The following is a 17,470-nucleotide window of genomic DNA, read 5'->3' on the forward strand; positions in this document are numbered from 1 at the left end:
TTGCATAGTGCAGCAGCCGGGGCCGCTGCTGCTCTTTAGATTGCTGACAGTGACACAGGCAGTGAGCGGCCCCGGAGACAGTGAGTGACCAGTGTGACACAGCCATAACCACTGCATAGTGCGGCAGCGGCGGCCGCCGCTGCTGCTCTTTAGATTGCTGACAGCCTGACAAGGCAGTGAGCGGCCCCAGCGGTTTCTTGGGCAGCCAGCCTACCAGGATATTTCCCGGTATCCCGGTACGCCAGTCCGGCCCTGTTGACAGAGAGAGAGAGAGAGAGACAGTGTCATTTGATTTGAGTTAGATAGATTAGGCAGAACAGTCAGTCAGTTAGCTGCACTTACAGTGTATTGTGTATATATATATATATGCATCCCAGGTGTTGCATACATATATATATACACTGTATTCAGTTTAGCTAGATCCGTTCCTGTTATCTTCTTACTGACAGGCAGGCTTGTCTTGTTACAGTATTTACAGCTACCTGAAGAAAATTGCTGGTGTTCTTTTACATAGTTACATAGTAGGTGAGGTTGAAAAAAGACACAAGTCCATCAAGTCCAACCTATGTGTGTGATTATATGTCAGTATTACATTGTATATCCCTGTATGTTGCGGTCATTCAGGTGATTATCTAATAGTTTCTTGAAGCTATCAATGCTCCCCACTGAGACCACCGCCTGTGGAAGGGAATTCCACATCCCTGCCGCTCTTACAGTAAAGAACCCTCTACGTAGTTTAAGGTTAAACCTCTTTTCTTCTAATTGTAATGAGTGGCCACGAGTCTTATTAAACTCTCTTCTGCGAAAAAGTTTTATCCCTATTGTGGGGTCACCAGTACAGTATTTGTAAAACGAAATCATATCCCCTCTCAAGCATCTCTTCTCCAGAGAGAATAAGTTCAGCGCTCGCAACCTTTCCTCATAACTAAGATCCTCCAGACCCTTTATTAGCTTTGTTGCCCTTCTTTGTACTCGCTCCATTTCCAGTACATCCTTCCTGAGGACTGGTGCCCAGAACTGGACAGCATACTCCAGATGCGGCCGGACCAGAGTCTTGTAGAGCGGGAGAATTATCGTTTTATCTCTGGAGTTGATCCCCCTTTTAATGCATGCCAATAATCTGTTTGCTTTATTAGCAGCAGCTTGGCATTGCATGCCATTGCTGAGCCTATCATCTACTAGGACCCCCAGGTCCTTTTCCATCCTATATTCCCCCAGAGGTTCTCCCCCCAGTGTATAGATTGCATTCATATTTTTGCTACCCAAATGCATTATTTTACATTTTTCTACATTGAACCTCATTTGCCATGTAGTTGCCCACCCCATTAATTTGTTCAGGTCTTTTTGCAAGATTTCCACATCCTGCGTAGAAGTTATTGCCCTGCTTAGCTTAGTATCGTCTGCAAATACAGAGATTGAACTGTTTATCCCATCCTCCAGGTCGTTTATAAACAAATTAAATAGGATTGGTCCCAGCACAGAACCCTGGGGAACCCCACTACCCACCCCTGACCATTCTGAGTACTCCCCATTTATCACCACCCTCTGAACTCGCCCTTGTAGCCAGTTTTCAATCCATGTACTCACCCTATGGTCCATGCCAACGCACCTTATTTTGTACAGTAAACGTTTATGGGGAACTGTGTCAAATGCTTTTGCAAAATCCAGATACACCACGTCTACGGGCCTTCCTTTATCTAGATGGCAACTCACCTCCTCATAGAAGGTTAATAGATTGGTTTGGCAAGAACTATTCTTCATGAATCCAGGCTGATTACTGCTAATAATATATTTCTTATTACTAAAATCTTGTATATAGTCCCTTATCATCCCCTCCAAGAGTTTACATACTATTGATGTTAGGCTAACTGGTCTGTAATTCCCAAGGATGTTTTTTGGGCCCTTTTTAAATATTGGTGCTACATTGGCTTTTCTCTAATCAGTTGGTACCATTCCAGTCAATAGACTGTCTGTAAAATATAGGAACAACGGTCTGGCAATCACCTGACTGAGTTCCCTTAGTACCCTCGGATGCAAGCCATCTGGTCCTGGTGATTTATTAATGTTAAGTTTCTCAAGTCTAATTTTAATTCCGTCCTCTGTTAACCATGGAGGTGCTTCCTGTGTTGTGTCATGGGGATAAACACTGCAGTTTTGGTTACTGAAGCCCCCCGATTCACTTGTGAATACTGAGGAGAAGAATAAATTCAATACCTTTGCCATCTCCCCATCCTTTGTAACCAGATGTCCTTCCTCATTCTTTATGGGGCCAATATGGTCTGTCCTCCCTTTTTTACTGTTTACATACTTAAAGAATTTCTTGGGATTTTTTTTTGCTCTCCTCCGCTATGTGTCTTTCATGTTCTATCTTAGCCGTCCTAATTGCACCCTTACATTTCTTATTGCATTCTTTATAAAGTCTGAATGCTGTGGATGATCCCTCAACCTTGTATTTTTTGAAGGCCTTCTCCTTTGCTTTTATATTCATTTTTACATTGGAGTTAAGCCATCCAGGATTTTTGTTCGCTCTTTTAAATTTATTACCCAATGGGATACATTGGCTAATGCTCTTATTTCATATGCTCTTAAAGCAAACCCATCTCTCCTCCGTATTCTTTGTTCCTAATATTTTATCCCAATTTATGCCTTTTAGCAAGGTTTGTAGTTTAGGGAAGTTGGCTCTTTTGAAATTCAGTGTCTTTGTGTTCCCTTCATGTCTCCTATTTGTGTGATTTATACTGAAACTAATTGACCTGTGATCGCTGTTACCTAAATTGCCCCGTATTTCCACATCTGTTATCAGGTCTGTATTGTTGGTAATCAGTAGGGATGAGCCGAACACCCCCCGGTTCGGTTCGCACCAGAACCCGCGAACGGACCGAAAGTTCGCACGAACGTTAGAACCCCATTGACGTCTATGGGACTCGAACGTTCAAAATCAAAAGTGCTCATTTTAAAGGCTAATTTGCATGGTATTGTCCTAAAAAGGGTTTGGGGACCCGGGTCCTACCCCAGGGGACATGTATCAATGCAAAAAAAACTTTTAAAAACGGCCGTTTTTTCGGGAGCAGTGATTTTAATGATGCTTAAAGTAAAAAAAAAAAAGTGAAATATTCCTTTAAATATCGTACCTGGGGGGTGTCTATAGTATGCCTGTAAAGTGACGCCTGTTTCCCGTGTTCAGAACAGTCCCTGCACCAAATGTCATTTTTAAAGGAAAAAATCTCATTTAAAACTGCTTGCGGGTTTAATGTCATGTCGGGTCATGGCAATATGGATGAAAATCAGTGAGACAAACGGCATGGGTACCCCCCAGTCCATTACCAGGCCCTTTGGGTCTTGTATGGATATTAAGGGGAACCCCGCACCCAAATTAAAATAAGGAAAGGCCCTATATACTCTGAACAGCAGTATACAGGCGGTGCAAACAAGAGAGGGACTGTAGGTTTGTTGTTAAGTAGAATCTGTTTGTAATTTTGAACATTTTTAACGTGTTTAGCTCCAGCCAAAAAATCTTTTCTAAGCTTTTTGGAAAACATAGGGAAGGGTTATCACCCCTGTGACATTTGTTTTGCTGTCTTTCCTCCTCTTCAGAAGATTTCACCTCACTTTTTTGTCCCAATGAAAAATGTTTTTTGAAAATTTGGGTTTTTTTGTGGAACAAGGATTGGAAAGCATCAGTGGAAAGGAGAAATTGTTTTCCCATATTAACTCTTACAGGAGAGAATTTCCCTTCCTAGGGGTAGATTTCATCTCACTTCCTGTTGTCTCCTTCCGTTTGCAAATAGGAGTCGTTTGTAAGTTAGATGTTTGAAAGTAGGGTCCTGCCCTATATACTCAGCAGAAATTTGGGCCTTAGGTGTTGCTGTGGCCACAACACTGTAAGCCCTCACAGGGCCCTGCTGTGAAATATTAGATCAAGAATTGTAATTACATGCCCCTGTTGAACAGGAGCTGAAAAATTAGGCCTTAGGCACTGGTGCTGGTGCCACAACACTGCAACCCCTCACAGACACTCTAGTTGGAACGCAGGAACGAGCCCTGCTGCAAAGTATTGCTTCAAAAATTGTAATTACACGCCCCTGTTAGACAGGGGCAGAAAAATTGGGCCTTAGGCACTGGTGCTGGTGCCACAACACTGCAACCCCTCACAGACACTCTAGTTGGAACGCAGGAACGAGCCCTGCTGCAAAGTATTGCATCAAAAATTGTAATTACACGCCCCTGTTAGACAGGGGCAGAAAAATTGGGCCTTAGGCACTGGTGCTGGTGCCACAACACTGCAACCCCTCACAGACACTCTAGTTGGAACGCAGGAACGAGCCCTGCTGCAAAGTATTGCATCAAAAATTGTAATTACACGCCCCTGTTAGACAGGGGCAGAAAAATTGGGCCTTAGGCACTGGTGCTGGTGCCACAACACTGCAACCCCTCACAGACACTCTAGTTGGAATGCAGGAACGAGCCCTGCTGCAAAGTATTACATCAAAAATTGTAATTACACGCCCCTGTTAAACAGGGGCTGAAAAATTGTGCCTTAGGCACTGGTGGTGGCGCCCAGAACCAAAAATGTTCTTACAAGCTATCAGCGTGATGATTGAGGAGGAAGAGGATAATTACTCAGGGATAGTCACTCAGCATCAGCATAGGCAGTCTTTGAAGGGATCTGAGATTTCAAAAAAAATTATTCGGTTACATCAGCATCAGGTGCTTGGTAGCTGGTGGTGATCCAAGACTCATTCATTTTTATGAAGGTCAGCCGATCGACCGAGTCGGTGGACAGACGCACCCTGTGATCGGTTACCACGCCTCCAGCAGCACTGAATGTGCGTTCCGAAAGAACGCTGGATGCAGGACAGGCCAGTAGCTCAATTGCATACTGTGCAAGCTCTGGCCAGTGATCCATCCTCAAGACCCAGTAACCCAGAGGATTTTCGGAGGGAAAGGTGTCCAAGTCTGATCTTGCCCCTAGGTATTCCTGCACCATGTAAAACAGACGCTGGCGATGGTTGCTGGAACCGATCATACCTTGGGGCTGCGGACCAAAAAATTGTCTGAACGCATCGGTCAGACGGCCACCTTCTCCACCACTCCTTCTTTGACTGACCGAAGCCTCAGCAACACGTTGTCCAGAAACAGGAGTTTGTAACCTCCCAGTCTCTGGGAACGCGTTGCACAGACCTTTCTGCAAGGCCTCCCGAAGATGTTTCATCCTCTGCTCCCTCTGCAATGGCAAGATAAGGTCCGCAACCTTACCCTTGTAATGTGGATCAAGGAGGGTTGCCAGCCAGTATTGGTCCTTCTCCTTGATACCACGAATACGAGGATCCTTACGCAGGCTTTGCAGGATCAGGGAGGCCATGCAGCGTAGGTTTGCTGAGGCATTCGGTCCGGAGTCCTCTGGGTCACTAAGAACGACATGGTCCGCAGCCACCTCCTCCCAGCCACGTACAAGTCCATGTGTTTTTTGGGACTGATCCCTTAAAGACTGCTGCTGATGCTGAGTGCCAGGCTCCACCTCCATACTGACACAATCTTCCTCCTCCTCCTCTTCCTCCTCGTCCTCTTCCTGTGTGATCGGCGGGCACGCAGGAACACTGTCTGGATAAAGGGGGCCTTGAGAGCTAAGGAAGTCATCCTCTTCCTGCCTCTGTTCTGCCTCAAGTGCCCTGTCCATTATTCCACGCAGCGTGTGCTCCAACAGGTGGACAAGGGGGACAGTGTCACTGATGCATGCACTGTCACTGCTCACCATCCTCGTGGCCTCCTCGAATGGTGACAGGACAGTGCATGCATCCCTGATCATGGCCCACTGGCGTGGGGAAAAAAAACCAAGCTCCCCTGACCCTGTCCTGGTGCCATAGTCGCACAGGTACTCATTGATGGCCCTCTGCTGCGTGTGCAGCCGCTGCAGCATGGCCAACGTTGAGTTCCACCTGGTGGGCATGTCACAGATTAGGCGGTTCTTGGGCAGGTTAAACTCCTTTTGGAGGTCCGTCAGCCGAGCACTGGCATTATATGACCGGCGGAAATGCACACAGACTTTCCTGGCCTGCCTCAGGACATCCTGTAAGCCCGGGTACCTGCCCAAGAACCGCTGCACCACCAAGTTAAGGACGTGAGCCAAACAGGGCACATGGGTCATTTGTCTCTGTCGGAGGGCAGAGAGGAGGTTGGTGCCATTGTCGCAAACCACCATTCCTGCCTTAAGTTGGCGTGGCGTCAACCACCTCTGAACCTGCCCCTGCAGAGCTGACAGAACCTCTGCCCCAGTGTGGCTCCTGTCCCCCAAGCACACCAGCTCAAGCACCGCATGGCATCTTTTGGCCTGTGTACTTGCGTAGCCCCTTGAACGCCTACGGAGCACCGCTGGTTCCGAGGAAGAGGCCATGGAGGAAGAAGAAGAGGAGGGGGTGGAGGAGAGAGGTGTGTCACAATCAGCATTTTGGAGGCGTGGTGGCGGAAAAACCTCCAACACTACTGCACCTTGTCCTGCATCCTTCCCAGCTGCCAGCAGAGTCACCCAATGCGCCGTGAAACTTAGGTAACGTCCCTGTCCATGCCTGCTGGACCATGAGTCAGCGGTAATATGCACCTTACCGCTGACCGCCCTGTCCAGCGAGGCATGGACATTGCCTTCCACATGCCGGTAGAGAGCCGGAATCGCCTTCCGTGAGAAAAAGTGGCGTTTGGGTACCTGCCACTGAGGAACCGCACATTCCACAAACTCACGGAAGGGGGCAGAGTCTACCAACTGAAAAGGCAGCAGTTGAAGTGCTAGCAATTTTGCCAAGCTAGCATTCAACCGCTGGGCATGTGGATGGCTGGGAGCAAACTTCTTTCGGCGGTGCAGCAGCTGGGGCAGGGAAATTTGCCTGGTACAATCTGACGTCGGTGTACCAAAAGCAGATTGCCCACAAGTACTTGGCTGTGACACACCTAATTCTACACCTTCATTCCTCTCACTGCAGGTCTCAGAGAGGACTGAAGGTCTAGTGGGGTTGGAAATCTCAGCTGATGAGGAGCAAGGAGAGATCCTCTTTGTTCTTTGGTGTGGGTCTTTTAGATACGCTTGCCAACGAACTGCATGGCAGGTCAACATATGTCTGGTCAAGCATGTGGTACCCAAGCGGGAGATGTTTTGGCCACGCGAGATACGCTTGAGACATATGTTGCAAATAGCAGCGGTGCGATCTGATGCACTCGTCTCAAAAAAGGCCCACACCAAAGAACTTTTTGAATAACGCGCAGAGACTGCAGCGCCCTGCACATGTGGAGCTTTGGGGTGTGATGCAGTCAATGTGCTGCCCTTAGGCTGGCCCCTGGAGGGCATCCTGCCTCGTTGGTGATGTGCCGCCGCCTCCTCCTCCTCCTCCTCCTCCTCCTCCTCTCTCCTATCAGGCACCCACGTTGAGTCAGTGACCTCATCATCCCCTCCCTCCTCATCACTGGAGCAAACCTGGCAGTATGCTGCAGCAGGGGGAGCATGACTGCCAGATTGCTGTCCTTCTTGGGCACCCCCTCTGTCCGTGCTCATGTTACTGCCTTCATCAAGCTCAGTATCGTCATCAGAGCCTTCCAAACGCTGGGCATCCTCCTGGAGCATGTACCCAACACTGTGGTCAAACAGTTCGAGGGAATCCTCATGAGGACATGGTGGAGCTAGGGAAGGAGTCACTGATGACATTGAGCTGAGGGAAGAGGCCGCTGCTTTGCCAGACAAAGCACCCTGGGCATGGGTGAGAGAGGATGAGGAGGATGAGGACGGCTTAATCATCCACTCGACCAAGTCTTCCGCATGTTGCGGCTCAACACGGCCAGCTGCCGAAAAAAAGGCCAAGCGTGTCCCATGGCCACGTGCTGATGAGGATGCACCGTCTCCACGACCAGCACTAGACACAGAGCCTGCTTGCCCTCTCTTATTGGCTTGTGACTGTCTGCCTCTCCTTCTTGGCCTTCCAGACATACTAATGGCCTGTAGCTGCACTAAGCTGGGATAGAACACCTGTAATTTTCTTCAAGTAGCTTTATATACTGTAACCAGACAAGCCTGCCTGTCAGTAGGAAGATAACAGGAACGGATCTAGCTGAACACTGTGAGCAGGACGCACTGTACTAAATGTAAATAGTCTAGCTGCCTAACCGTGGTACTAATAGGATCAAATAGAACACCTGTAATTTTCTTCAGGTAGCTTTATATACTGTAACCAGACAAGCCTGCCTGTCAGTAGGAAGATAACAGGAACGGATCTAGCTGTACACTGTGAGCAGGACGCACTGTACTAAATGTAAATAGTCTAGCTGCCTGACCGTGGTACTAATAGGATCAAATAGAACACCTGTAATTTTCTTCAGGTAGCTTTATATACTGTAACCAGACAAGCCTGCCTGTCAGTAGGAAGATAACAGGAACGGATCTAGCTGAACACTGTGAGCAGGACGCACTGCACTAAATGTAAATAGTCTAGCTGCCTGACCGTGGTACTAATAGGATCAAATAGAACACCTGTAATTTTCTTCAGGTAGCTTTATATACTGTAACCAGACAAGCCTGCCTGTCAGTAGGAATTTAACAGGAACGGATCTAGCTGAACACTGTGAGCAGGACGCACTGCACTAAATGTAAATAGTCTAGAAGATAACAGGAATGGATCTAGCTGAACACTGTGAGCAGGACGCACTGCACTAAATGTAAATAGTCTAGAAGATAACAGGAACGGATCTAGCTGAACACTGTGAGCAGGACGCACTGCACTAAATGTAAATAGTCTAGAAGATAACAGGAACGGATCTAGCTGAACACTGTGAGCAGGATGCACTGCACTAAATGTAAATAGCAGGAACGGATCTAGCTGAACACTGTGAGCAGGACGCACTGCACTAAATGTAAATAGTCTAGAAGATAACAGGAACGGATCTAGCTGAACACTGTGAGCAGGACGCACTGCACTAAATGTAAATAGCAGGAACGGCTCTAGCTGAACACTGTGAGCAGGACGCACTGCACTAAATGTAAATAGCAGGAACGGATCTAGCTGAACACTGTGAGCAGGACGCACTGCACTAAATGTAAATAGTCTAGAAGATAACAGGAACGGATCTAGCTGAACACTGTGAGCAGGACGCACTGCACTAAATGTAAATAGCAGGAACGGATCTAGCTGAACACTGTGAGCAGGACGCACTGCACTAAATGTAAATAGCAGGAACGGATCTAGCTGAACACTGTGAGCAGGACGCACTGCACTAAATGTAAATAACAGGAACGGATCTAGCTGAACACTGTGAGCAGGACGCATTGCACTAAATGTAAATAGCAGGAACGGATCTAGCTGAACACTGTGAGCAGGACGCACTGCACTAAATGTAAATAGCAGGAACGGATCTAGCTGAACACTGTGAGCAGGACGCACTGCACTAAATGTAAATTGCAGGAACGGATCTAGCTGAACACTGTGAGCAGGACGCACTGCACTAAATGTAAATAGTCTAGAAGATAACAGGAACGGATCTAGCTGAACACTGTGAGCAGGACGCACTGCACTAAATGTAAATAGCAGGAACGGATCTAGCTGAACACTGTGAGCAGGACGCACTGCATTAAATGTAAATAGTCTAGATAGAAGATAACAGGAACGGATCTAGCTAAACTGAATACAGTGTATATATATATATATGCAACACCTGGGATGCATATATATACACAATACACTGTAAGTGCAGCTAACTGACTGACTGTTCTGCCTAATCTATCTAACTCAAATCAAATGACACTGTCTCTCTCTCTCTCTCTATCTCTCAGCACACCGGAACACACTACACAGGGCCGCCGTGCAGGCGGCCTTATATAGTGTGGGGTGTGTACTAAATCCCCTGAGCCATAATTGGCCAAAGCCACCCTGGCTTTGGCCAATTACAGCTCTCTCTACTGACGGCGCTGTGATTGGCCAAGCATGCGGGTCATAGTGCATGCTTGGCCAATCATCAGCCAGCAATGCACTGCGATGCCGCAGTGAATTATGGGCCGTGACTGCGCAACACGAATTTAGCGCGAACGGCCCATAACGTTCGCAATTCGGCGAACGATTGAACAGCCGATGTTCGAGTCGAACATGGGTTCGACTCGAACACGAAGCTCATCCCTAGTAATCAGTAGATCTAGTAATGTTTTATTTCTAGTTGGTGCATCTACCATCTGACCCATAAAATTGTCCTGCAAGACACCAAGGAACTGGCGAGCCTTAAATGAATGCGCGGTTCCCTCCGCCCAGTCTATGTCTGGATAATTAAAATCCCCCATTATGATAACACTTCCCATCCTTGCTGCTAATCCAATTTGTGATAGGAGATCCGTCTCCACTTCCTCCCTCAGGTTAGGGGGCCTATAGCATACTCCCAGTATTATTTTCCCCTTAGCTTCATCCCTTTGGAGCTCTACCCATAAGGATTCCACCTCCTCACTAGCTCCCTCAGTGATGTCATCTCTCACATTCACTTGTACATTATTCTTGATATATAGGCATACCCCTCCCCCTTTTTTACCCTCTCTATCCTTGCGGTATAGGGTATACCCTTGAATGTTTGCCAGCCAATCATGAGAGCTGTTGAACCAGGTCTCTGAAATTCCCACAAAATCCAAATCCTCCTTGTACAACAGTATCTCTAGTTCACCCATCTTGTCCGCCATGCTCCTGGCATTGGTGAACATGCCACATAGTTTAGACCGGTCGCATATTGTCCTCGTATTGGGTGTTTCAAGATTGCAACTAGGACTTGCTACTATACTCACCTTGTGTTTTTGTGCTTTGGTTAACTTACCACTAATGCCCCCAATACTACCCTCTGGAATATCTTCCGTGCTGGCTATCACTGTCTCTGGACCCTCCCCCCCATCGCCTAGTTTAAAAACCCCTCTAACTTTTTGGCCATCTTCATTCCCAGCAGATCTGCACCCTCCTCATTTAGGTGCAGTCCGTCCCTTCTATAGTACCGGTTACTGACTGAGAAGTCGGCCCAGTCCTATTAGTACCACAGTCAGGCAGCTAGACTATTTACAGTTAGTGCTGTGCGTCCTGCTCACAGTGTCCAGCTAAACCTACAAGTTATTTTTTTGCGAGCTCTGCACAGTGTTCAGCTAAAGCTACCTGTAGAAGGTTGGTGGTGTTCTCATACTACAGGCAGGCAGTTGATTTTGCTAGTTGCAGTATCAGTACATATATATATATATATATATATATATATATATATATATATATATATATATCCCAGCTTAGTGCAGCTACAGGCCATTAGTATGTCTGGAACAGAGAAAGGGTGACCAACTCGTTTAGGAGAAAAAGCCGTGCCACGTCCAATAATGCATAAATACAGAACAATGGGTTCCCCTAGGTGGACTTTACCGGCACTTGCATATACAGAGAGAAATTGTAGAAGTAGAAGCTATTGTACATAGTAAAAACATATAAATTTTATTCATGTTGAAAAATACAAATATTAAAAACAGAAATAGATATCTAGAGTAACATAGTGGTACTACATAGTAAACGTGATAAACATCAAATAATAGGCAATAATGAAAGGAACCAGAGAACTTTTCTCAAGCCCGACGCGTTTCGGGGTATTTAGTGTTTGTAGGGTCCTTCTTCAGGGGCATAGTTGAGAAAGAGGGGTTCATCTAAACTAATTGAAAAATAAAAAAAGGGGGTCAAATGTTAGTAGGACTATCAGTAGATATCCAGTAAGAGGTTGAAGTGATCAATTGATCGCCTACCTGAAAAGATTTCATTAATTGCTTGTAGAACGGAGGTTTTTGTTAAAAGCAAAGAAAACCACGAAGAAAGGGCAGGCTGTGGGAGTGAGCAGTAGTGGTATAGCAAATATAAATACTATTGTTAGGTAGTAAGAGCTGCAAGTAGGTGGGCAGCAGTCTCCATAAAGGAGTGTAACAGTGCTCCCGTCCCGCCCGACCCGGGCATGCGCAGGCCAGAGCGATATGCTGGGGTCACAGGAAGGCGTCTCTAAAAAATGAAAAAATTGAGGAACCTTTAGAAAAGATCCAGTATAGGTGATTTGAGGAATAAATAATTCAATAAACTGGTGTAAGCAATAATATGCAGAGGGAGCACACTAAAGATACTGCATATAAGGGCAACAAACTTGATGGCTTGGTACAGCCGAGAAGTACAATGAATGCAGATTCAAAAAAGATCTAGCTTAGAAAGCATTAGGGTAGAGAAAAATGTATATATATATAGATGGATGTTATAATGAAGTTGTTGCATGGTAAAGGAGATAGTAAATACAAAATATATATACCCCAAAATGAGTATATGGTATGCATAAGTATTAAAGGATTCTATGGTTGTACATCCTAGGAGCTAGAGTAATGTAATAAAGTATATCATAATGGTATATGGGAGGTGTGTAAGAAACAAATATGTTACCACAAAACCCATATGTGTGTGCTCCCAATAGCCTATAAGGACTAAGAGCCATAGAAGGCTAGGAAGTAATGAAAAAGCAAGAAAAAATGCAAATGTATGGTTGTGAATATGTAAATAATCAGGGGAGAGATACTACTGCACCTGTGACAATAATGCTTGAATGAAGGAAGAGTAAGAAAAAATATATAAGTGGGGTAAAATACCTTGACAAGACCAATCATGTAGCCAGCCTCACAACCCAGTGTCCGGCGTGTATAGCGCCTTAGCAGGGAGTGAGTGAGGCTGGTTTAAATGGTATGCGGGCTCCAATTAGCTGGTGTCAGAACGAGGCACAGCTGTGTAGTGGAGACCGTCAGCTGAGACGCCCTGTACAGACCCCCCGAAGCAAGGGTGCGCGGTGCCGCCCCAACCGCGCATGCGCGAACGCGATGACGTTGGAGCGACGTCGCGAAACTCCGAAGTGCCTTCCTAAGCGCCGCCCCAGGAGAAAGAATTCCTGGGGCGGCTTGCCGTGCCGGGCAACCGCTCCGACCACCCACGCCTCGGGGGGGCAGGGGAAGGGGGGAACTGGCCACAAAGAGGGAAACTTATAAAAATATAAAACGAATAGATGGAGTAAACCTAGCCCGATCGAAAACAGGCATGGAGAAGTAGGAAAAAGGGGGGGTTTTATTAAAGAAAAAATATAAAGAGTATTGGACAAAGCAATGGGATATGAGATCAACACTCGGTCATGCCAAATCGAAGTGGTTTCTTTTAAAGGATAGGTGGGAACTGGGTCATGCTAAGTAAGTATATTTTTATATATATGGGAGAGCAGGCATGATCAAATAAACAGCAGTGTATGAGCATAAAATACAGCGGGACTGGTAGTAGAGCAGGCATATAAATGCCTTAGTACAGACATTGTGATATGCAGAATCATGAGCAAAAAAAGGGGGGGACAGTGGAGAGACCTACAATGGGCAACAAGAAAACTGACCATAATGAAGGATACACAAATGCTAGCACAGAGTATATAGCAAACGAAGGCAAACAATGTATAAACAAACGAGGGGGTTCCATTTGGGAACCAACCAAGCTAATTGTGTGTGCAGTACATGGTCCCCTATGGTATCCACTAAACATGGAAAAAAAGTGGATGGATGGAAGGGATGTACATAAAGGGGGTCATGGCATTATTTTTCCATTCCTCCAGAATTAAAGCCTTCTAAGAAGGGCTTAAAACAAACCACCTCGTTGAGGCCTGGGGGTGTGGTGGCCTTAAGTAAATGGATCCATTTAAGTTCTCTCTGGAGTAAGATTTTATTCCAGTCGCCCCATCTGGGGCTGGGATGTATGCGATCCAAGATTAAGAATTTAATGGAGGGGAACTTGCCTCCATGTACCAGTGTTACATGTCGACCTAAAGGAAGGTCTGGGTCAGCTGTTTTCATGGATAAAATGTGCCTGTATGCTCTTCGCCAAAACTCAAGTTTAGTCTTTCCTATGTAAAAGCAACCGCAGTTACACTGGAGTAGATAAACCACTCCAGTGGTTCTGCAGTTTGCAAAGTGTTTTGGAAAAAAGGTTTTCCCGTTGGGGAGAGTGGGATTTCTTTGAGTAAACATGTAACCACAGTAGTGGCATGAGCCACAGGCAAAAGTACCCCTGTATTTACAATGGGTAGTTGATAGTCTGAACTCACTTTTGGTGATCTGGTCACCAATGGAAGTGGCTCTTCTAAAGGTGAAGTAGGGTTTTTCTGGAACTAAGTGGCCCAGGCTGGGGTCGAGGGCCAGTAAGTGCCAGTATTTTTCAATGATTCTTTGAGTTTGACGGTGTTGCTGGTTGTATGTTGTGATGATACTAAGTTGGTGTGTATCTCTTTGTTGTTTAGTAGAGTGAAGGAGCATTTGTCTGGGTTTATTAGTAACTTTTTTAAAGGCCTTTTTGAGAGATTTGTGGGAGTATCCGCGTAGTAACAGTCTATCTCGGAGGGCAGCAGCTTCTGTGAGAAAAGTTTTATTGTCTGTACAGTTACGCTTGATCCTAATGTATTGGGAATAAGGTATGGAGTCAATCAAAGGTTTAGGGTGGAAGCTAGCAGCGTGCAATATGGTATTGCCAGCAGTGCTTTTTCTGAATAGCTTGGTAGAAAGTTTGCCCTGTCCATCCTTGAAGATTTCAATGTCTAAAAAAGTTACATGAGTATTGTTGAAGGACATAGTGAATGTCAAATTGAAGTCATTTTTATTCATTCTAAGTATGAACTGCTCGAGTACATCCAAGGGACCCTCCCAAACGACAAAAATGTTGTCTATGTATCGATACCACCCTTGAATGTGGTTTGTATATTGAGTGAGATTCCCGTCTGCAAGGAGGACCTTCTCCCACTCCCCCAGGTACAGGTTGGCATACGACGGGGCACAACATGTCCCCATAGCTACCCCCTGCACCTGGAGGTAGTGGGAGCCGAGAAAGGTGAAGACATTGTGGGTAAGGATGTACTCGAGCAGTTCAATGATGAATTCATTATAAATGGGATCGGAATCCAATTTTTGTTGGAGTATGTGTCTGATTGCTGCCAAACCTAGTTCATGTGGAATGGAGCTGTAGAGCGTCTCCACGTCAATAGTGACTAGGAGGGCTCGGTCCGAGACAAATAAGTGGTCCAAGATTTGCAAAAAGTGGCTGGTGTCCTTTACATAGGATGTCAAAGACATCACGAGGGGCCTTAGATATTCATCAATGAGTTTGCTAGCATTGTCGCTTATTGAGCCTACACCTGATATTATAGGCCTACCCGGAGGGTCTGACAGATTTTTGTGCACTTTGGGGAGTGCGTAGAATGTAGGGGTCTTGGGAAAATTGTTTCTCACAAAAGTCAAAGTGGACTTGCTGATGGTGTTGTTGAGGAATGCAGAGTCAACCAGTGCGTAGAATTCTCTATTGTACTTCTCAACGATATAGGTTGGCATGCGACGGTACCAGTCCGCATTGTTGAGAATTTTTTTACAAATCTTAATATAGTGGTTGTTGTCCAAGACCACTACATTTCCTCCCTTGTCAGAAGGTTTTATGGTGATTGTATTATTTGCTTTCAGGGAGTCTAGTGCCTGTAGTTCCTCTGGGCTAAGGTTAGAGGGTCCTTGCTTTTTTATTTTGAGTTTCTTCAAGTCGTTGTTAATAAGTTTAAGAAAGGCTGCTGCATTCGGACATGTGCTAGGTGGTGGGCAAAGGTCCGATTTTTTCTTTAATTTGGAGGCGCCCGAATGTGAATGAACATCCGAGTCATCTATTTGTTGAAGGATATGAGGGAGGTCTATTTGATCAATCAGATCAGTTGTATCACTCTCCTCCAATAGCGCAACAAGCTGGTCCAGAGCTCGATTTTCCTGGGGGGTAAAATAAGTTTTGGTATCCTGTTTCTGGTAAAGTTTTTTCAGGATTATTTTCCGGATAAAAAGTTGGAGATCTTTATAAAGTTCAAATTTGTCTAACCTGTAGTTAGGACAGAAATTCAATCCTTTTTTCAGGATGGAGATTTCATATTTTGTAAGAGGGTAAGAGGATAAGTTGATGATGCTCAGGTCATTGTCCGAGTGAATAAGTGTAGTGGGAAAGAGACTCATAGTGTCATTTGTGTGTATGTGTTCAGGTTTGGTGGAGGTGGTTTGAGACCGGCCGGTACCAGGTCTAAAAAAGACGAGTCATTGCGACTGGGCTCGTGCATAATAGTGGTGTTCTGAGAAGAAAGAGGTGGGTGTGCCTGTGTTGAGTAATTGGACGAAGATCCCTTTGTGATATTGTCAGGGTGTGCAGAAATAGGGGGATTGGGTTTCTTCTCTGAGATTGATTTTTTGGGTTTCTGGTCTTGGGTGAGGTCGCCAGAAAGTTGGCGTTTAGTACCAGAGGAGGGTTTTGCTTTGGGAGTAATAAGCGGGGGAATGTGTGACGAAGGTTTGTTGGAGGGGGGATACTGGGGTATGTTAGGATTCCTAGTTGTCTTGTTGTTTTGGTTCCATTTGTAGGCCTTACCGACCTCAAATGCATTTTTTATCCCTGTGAAATTTGGAATTTTTTTTAACAAGAATATTTTTATTAAAGGATTCAAGGTGGGTTTTGAGTTTTGTCTCTTTGATAGAGACTGATTGGTGTGTCTTAAATTTTTTGAGTTGTTCACAAATCTTAGTGATTTCAATGTCCAATGCTTAAGATCTTTTTGTATATTCATCTATTAGTATCTGCATAAGGTTACGTGAGCATGTCTGTAGAGCATTCTCCCATGTGGACTTGAAAGCCGCATCCAGATCCTCCAGAGTTGGGAAGATCTGGATGCGGAGACCCAATGGGTTCATATTGCTCTTCAAGTAGTCCTGAAATGACCTGATGTGCCAAAAGAATGAGGATTTTTTCTCTAAGTTCTTGGCAAGTTTAAAGAACAAAGAGGAAATCTCTGCTTCAGTTCGATCGCTGTCGCCGAATTTATCTAAATATTGTTGCATTAAGGTTTCCCAGTCTTGACCCACAAATATGTTTTCAAAATAGGGAGTCTCCGTTTCAGAAGCCATTCTATAATGCTATGTTGGAAGGGTAAGATTTATTTGAGAGGTCTAGAGAAAACTGAGGACAGAATAAAAAAAGTATGTCTGGAAGGCCAAGAAGGAGAGGCAGACAGTCACAAGCCAATAAGAGAGGGCAAGCAGGCTCTGTGTCTAGTGTTGGTCGTGGAGACAGTGCATCCTCATCAGCACGTGGCCGTGGGACACGCTTGGCCTTTTTTTCGGCAGCTGGCCGCGTTGAGCCGCAACATGCGGAAGACTTGGTCAAGTGGATGACCAAGCCGTCCTCATCCTCCTCATCCTCTCTCACCCATGCCCAGGGTACTTTGTCTGGCAAAGCAGCGGCCTCTTCCCTTGGCTCAATGTCATCAGTGACTCCTTCCCTAGCCCCACCATGTCCTGCTGAGGAGTCCCTCAAACTGTTTGACCACAGTGTTCGGTACATGCTCCAGGAGGATGCCCAGCGTTTAGAAGGCTCTGATG

The 17,470-nt window shown here is 45.7% G+C and overlaps 1 protein-coding gene across 1 annotated transcript in view; it reads left to right on the top strand.

Moving 5' to 3' along the window:
- LOC141122459 (receptor-type tyrosine-protein phosphatase alpha-like) overlaps positions 1 to 17,470 on the top strand; it is a gene marked incomplete in the record, with an annotated part of 620,682 nt that overhangs the window by 479,860 nt on the left and 123,352 nt on the right.

The sequence above is a fragment of the Aquarana catesbeiana genome, linkage group LG01 (assembly GCF_042186555.1).
Source record: "Aquarana catesbeiana isolate 2022-GZ linkage group LG01, ASM4218655v1, whole genome shotgun sequence".
Taxonomy (NCBI): Eukaryota; Metazoa; Chordata; class Amphibia; order Anura; family Ranidae; genus Aquarana; species Aquarana catesbeiana.